Here is a 6,358-nt window from a genome sequence, read left to right as displayed (position 1 = left end):
CTGTGTCACATATCACTAAAATTAACTGTGAGTTCTAATGGGAGACACAAGCCTCCTTTCTTAGTATTATCGAACATGCTTCGCTACGCTCTTACAAGTCGTGTCATTCCAGAAGGCGTTGTCTAATGAAAACTTTTGAATGTAGTGATTATCACAGCTTAAAATCAAGTGTAGTTTATTTGCATTTAATTTGTCGAAGTGGTCAATCACTCTAAAGAAATTCTGTCTCCGCATACTTACCGTAATTGTCATGGTTATGAATTGCTCAATTTAGAGACATGGAAAAGATGGAGGACTAGAAAGTGGTCTGAAACTCCCTAACTCATTTATTTGTAGTGTTCCCTTCTTATGCTGGCTATCCCTACGCCACTTGCGCAGGTTATCGATCGGCCAGTCGGATGAGCTATGGACCGCGCTCCGCCAGCGCCATCGGGGCTCCATTAAACGGTTGCATTAGTGGAGGTGGTGTGATAAACACATCCCCTCATGCTTTCACTCACAACGCCCACAACAACGGTGACAACTGCTGCAGCTGCTGCCATGTAGAAGAGCAGCAACAACTACCCCAATCTCCATTCACTGCTTATGGTGACTACATGGACACTGGAAGCTCCTTTGGGGTCCAACGAAGCCCTCTTGCAGGCTATCGCACTTCCCATCTCTCTCCCACACCTCAACGCTACACCCCTGGAGCTGGAGAGACCACGATCTCGGCGTCCATCAGTTCTCTGCCTCGTTCCAGAGCTCATGGTCGTTCCACAGTCACCATTCAGTCACTGAGCATTCAACAACAAAATCAGCAACAGCCAATCAAGTTGGATCTTCGTGGACCTGTTGAGATGAATGCTGGAGAGGCTGTGTTCTCTAATTTTCCACCCCGACCCACACCACGCGACGTCAGCAATTTGGACGATAACGAAGCGGGTGATTGAGAACCTTTTATGCAAGAAGGGGGGTCTTAATTGGACAGCCTTAAAACCCAACTCCCCTCTCTTTTTCTTTCCTCTCTCACGCGAATCCGCCTAAAGTCTTCCCTTTTCTAGCTCCCATCTCCCTTTAAGGTGAGAGTGATATTCTAAGCAAAACAAAAGTCAGATAGAGACAGAAAAACCTCCTCCTCTTTCACCTCATTTGTCCCATATTCCCGCTCCATGTGTAAGTTGCTCCGTTCCCCGGTATATACTGCTTGAGACTCCTACTGCTATTGATACTTCAACCTAGCGATTGGTGGAAAGATAGATTGAACTCTGTGTGTTATATATACATATATACAAACAATGCGTGCTGTTGATGTGATGAGAGTGTTATCCCCTTTTGTGACTTATTCTTTTTAAAGTTCCAGATTCAAGAGAAAAATAAAAGTTGATTTACAAGGGGTGTTCAGGTCGAGCCCATGATTCTAATTTTATGTGTACGTATAAAAAGGACACTTCACCGTGGTGGTACTGCACACAATAGGCAATGCCAAATGTGTTCCATTTTAGGTATTATTAGCCGGTACACACTCTCGGTCCAGTTCAGTCCACTCACCGTTTATCAAGGTGTTCGGCGATAGTGATAGCGCCCGCGTGCATGGAACGGCAAGTGGTTATCGGCTATGATCCCTGTGAACAAAAACAGAAGACTTCGAGCATATCATGTTGGTAGTACTCGAACGGTACGAACTTTTTGAGGGCGGTTGCAAGTTTGGTAAAGATTTTTTTGCCGTGGCAATTCTAAGCTTGCCATTTTGACAGCCGTCTCAGCGAACATTAAGCTGGCGGATGGAATGTCTCCCTGATTAAGGCACAACAAGTCAAATTAATCATTGAACATTCACAAGGATGAGGAATTGCACTTTGCAAAAGTTAACCCGATTCAGTATCAAGCCAACTTGTTCTAGGACGGTTTAGTCATGATGACAAATTTTCATGGGCTAAGGGTGATTTCGATGAGTTATTCAAAGGCTGACAGAATTTATGTACTTTCTGCTCAAAACATGTTGTATTTTATTAGCCCATAAATCACTGTTTGACTGGTACGTCTGCATTCGGTCTGTAATGAGATGCCATTTGTAGTACCTTGCTACTATTGCAAACCCTAAAATCGCAGAAGATAGGGGACAAATACGAATACTGTTTTCCGCTTAGCCTTATTTTTAGTACTTATCCTCAGTGCACCGTGACAATTGTAAGGTAGTGCTAAATGCATTTTGCGTGTCAATGATTTTTGGGAGGAACAATAGTTTAAAAGCAATATGAGGTGATCATCTGATTTAGCTGCATTAGTTGACGTAGTTGGGCATATAAGCCTGGAAGGAACCCCACTGTTGACGTACAGGATGGTTGGTAGACTTATACATCTCTGCCTAACACCACGAGTCTGAACACTGAGAAATTGAAAATGCTGCCAATAACAAATCAGGCGTTCTATAACTGATAAGGGATTAAGAGAACCAGATTTGGGAATAACAGACTCAGTCAAATGGTCCCATTTAAGCTTTATTTACGCAACAATGAATATTTCCAATTAGTCTGCCTGTGATTAGAGACCTGACTTTTTGGATCAATTTAAAAGGTAAATTTTTCATGAAGGGTAGAACAATCAGGATGAAGAACAGCTGTTTTCCTTTGTATCCCTCTCTTCCTTACTCCCCATACCTTCGTTCTCTGTAAGAAAAGGGACAGATAGGGCATTTCACACCATTCTGTCTCCAGAGCAGGGCCTCAGTTTCTGCTGGTGTGGTCAGGCTCATCTTTATAAAGGCCATTCATATCATTCTAGAGTTTTTCGACCTTCATAGAAAGAAGAGGAAGGGACAAATTTCAAGGTGTCAAAGCTGCGTCAGTTCATCCACGTGGTTGTAGCCTACAGTAATGCATGGCTCCCAGTTTCGGCTGAACCATCCGTAAAAGCCTGTTTGACTTCGTCATTAGCATGCCTTGCATTACTTTAATACCCTCTTCCGATTAAGGGGTAGAATGGTGCATCCAGGTTTTAGCCATGTGCAATGGTGCGGTCTGCAGAATCCTAGCTTTCCATGTCAAAAAAATCCTTCAACTCAATACTGCATCTAATTCTGTTGTGCTGAGTGGAGTGTTGTGGACTATGGAGGGGTGGGCTGGAACTGACCCATTACATATGGGATCGTTGCTAATAGACGGAAAGACCAATAAACAGATGCACGGTAGTCCTTTAAGCGCCAACAATCAATGTCTTTCTGTACACTGCCCTGTCACATGCATGTATGCAGTTCCCTGCCTTCCATCCTGATGAAGGTTGTCTGGATTGGACTGGCTGAAGGATTACGCGTCTGAGTATTTGTGGTACCTAATGCTGGGTGCAAGACCACCACAGCGGCGTCTTTTTTGTGCTCTGGTGCCTTCATAATAGAAAGCTCCGATTTCACTCGAACATCTCGAGAGCCAACACAATCCACGTTAATTTTAACTGAAGGAAGTGGACTCCTTTGTACTAACTTGGACCATTAATCACAAATGTTGATTACATTGCCAAAATCACATCATCTAAGAGGATGTAAGAGGTCCATTTTAGCCATCTTTACACTTTTTTAAGGGCAGAAAAGGACTAGACAGAAAGCGACATTCTATCATAATTTCATTTTAATAGTTGAGTTTTTCAAATTAATTTTAATTAATGTCTTACTGCTTTCTTGGGATGGGCAGATTGTAATTTAATTTTCTTTGTCTCGACGTGCTATCTATTAGTCCTCTTTAGAAGTGGAGCTATTTTTGTGATTTAGCTGTTTGTTTAACCCTCTATTTTGGCAATGGAGCCACTTTGCATTTCCACCACTTTATTTTCGCCCGGCGGCCGGACCTCCAACCCATGCCAGTAGTCTCATTCCCTTTTGAAAGCCTCTTCGTGCTACAATAGTGGTAGCAGAAAGACAATCCATCCTTAAATGACACCTATTCTAATTTGTACTGCTGAGTGATAACTCTTTTTGGAGCCGAAGCGCATATGCCGAGAATGGGAGAATCGGTTACGACCCTTAGCAGAAGGTTTGGAAATGACGTCTACCTTTGACAACTACCCCGGTCCTGTGGTCAGCAGGAAATCTATTAACAAATGTAGCGGCATTACTGGTAAACCACTTAGAGCTGTCTACTGTCCCCTCTCCACTATCTTGAGAGAACAAAGATGGGTACATGGCTGGGCAGCTCTGAAGTGAAAGCAACGTAGCCGCAAAATCCTACGTCCGCTGAACTATGTTAAACCCCGTCCTTTGTCATTATAAATGTTTTTAAGGCAGTGTTTCTACAACTAATGATGGACACGCGTGATGGCCAGCATGTTTCCTTACCCTCCAAATAGGCGACCCGTACAGGACAAAATTCAGCTCCAGTGGGATTGCCAAGATGTGTCAGTGACGTTGCGGTCAAGTATCTCCTCAGCTATATGGAATTTCGATCACTATCACGGCTGGCTCGCCGCAGACGACGCTCAAAAGAGGAGAGGGTTTAGCAAAGGAGCCACTTAAGGTTCTCACCATTGTGTCTTCTTTGGGCGGCCTGGCCTCCTGCCCATGCCAACAGTCTAAAAATTTCCGGGCGCTGCAATTATTGTCTACCCAATCTCTCTGTCTCACACAATGCTAACGTTTCATCTTTGAATCATAACTGTAAAATGGTATTAAATTTTCAATTGTAAAGTGAAGTTCACTGTGAATGTCACAAAATGTTTGACTAACGTCCTGCAGCGACTTAGTATATTTAAATGCTGGGACAAAATTCTAATAAAATAAACTCATAAAGAATTACGGACAGTTTATTTCTGATCTGTATTAGTTGAGGGTGTTAATTTATCTGTTTTTTTATTCAGCAGTGAATTGGGTTCAGTGGTTAATTATTCAAGTTCTGCAAATCAACAAGCCTTTCAAATTATAGACTACTTAAATCACAATTATTTGGTAATTTTGCAAAGAAAATAAAGGATGTAGTTGGTTCCCTTGACTTATTAATTATCCCGAAAAAGAAATGATTCTAGTTTCGTGATTTAACATCTATGCCTTCCTCTAATCTACCTTGTGTAGCATCGTGGCGAAGGTACGGTAGTGGAGCACCAAAGTGGCCACTTCACCAAAACGCAGAAATAAACAAACAATTAAATTACTACACAGCCTATCTTCCCGCCTCAGCAATCACAATGCAAACAATGCCTTAAGAGAGCTACCCACAAGCCAATAGCTTCAGTCGTCGAATTTCCATGCGACTGAAAGATAATTGACTACAACGTTACTGGTCTCTTTTGACAATTCTGCTGGATCTGGAGTTCCGTCTAGTATGAGATTTGAATTTGGAACAAGGGAATATGCTAGCCATTACTCGTGTCCATAGTTAGTCGTAAGAACACTGGCTTCGTTCCATGGAGTAAGATCTTGCTCCAATCCCTCCTTGACACGTTGTTTTACTTCAGAGCTACTAGGCATATCAATTTGGGTTCTATCTAGCTGATAGAAAAGTGAAGGAGGCATTGTGCTTTTACATATTTGATATCTTGAAACAGTTGGGGTGGACGGACCAGTAGCAAACTTTTCTAGATGTTTCATGGTTAACATCACTTTAGATGTCAATAGCTTTCCTTCAGACTGCGGAACTGGGGTAGCTGCCCTATGGTAAACGTCATTTTAAGCCCCTCTGTTAGGAATCGTCACCAATTCTCTATTCCACAGCATGTGCACTTATTGGGCCCAGCTAGGGCTTATTACCTAATAAAAAGATCGGGGGCACTTTTTGCTGCCACCAATGTAGGGCCCTGAGACTTTCCTTAAGAAGAAAAGGCAATATTCGGGCAGAATGTGTGCATGAGGGCTTAGGGCTGCTAACATGGCCATAGGCCAGCTAAACTGACGAAGGTACAGTAGCAGTGCATCTAAGTGGTCCCTTTACCAAAACCAAGAGTTAAACAAACTGCCGGCATATTACACTTAACTTGCATTAAATGTCTCCTTTTCGAATAACCAATAATTCACAAAGATGTGGTGGTGAAAATAGGCGAACACCACCCAGACTTCGATGGACCAGTGGACTTGCACTAAGTGGACAAATTTAATTTTTAGCAAAAATTTATTTTGAATTCAGTGCTCATGCTACGCAAAAAACTCTCCTATTCAACCCTCCAGACAAACTAATCTTATCTACTCATGTTTTTATTGAGATGGGCTAAAATACACTTTATGTATTAATCACCCTCAAAAAATTTTAGACTGTTTTCAAACTACTGAAGTTAGAGAAATATGGAATTTGATAGTTGTACTTGTGGTCCAACCGTTAAATAATACTAAGAAAGGACTTGTGTATCTCCTGGAGAATCTCACAGTTGAATTCAGTGCCATCCAATAAAAAATGCAGAGACG

This window comes from Echinococcus granulosus, assembly GCF_000524195.1.
Source record: "Echinococcus granulosus chromosome Unknown EG_S00112, whole genome shotgun sequence".
Lineage (NCBI taxonomy): Eukaryota > Metazoa > Platyhelminthes > Cestoda > Cyclophyllidea > Taeniidae > Echinococcus > Echinococcus granulosus.
Note: the sequence above shows the minus strand (reverse complement) of the source record.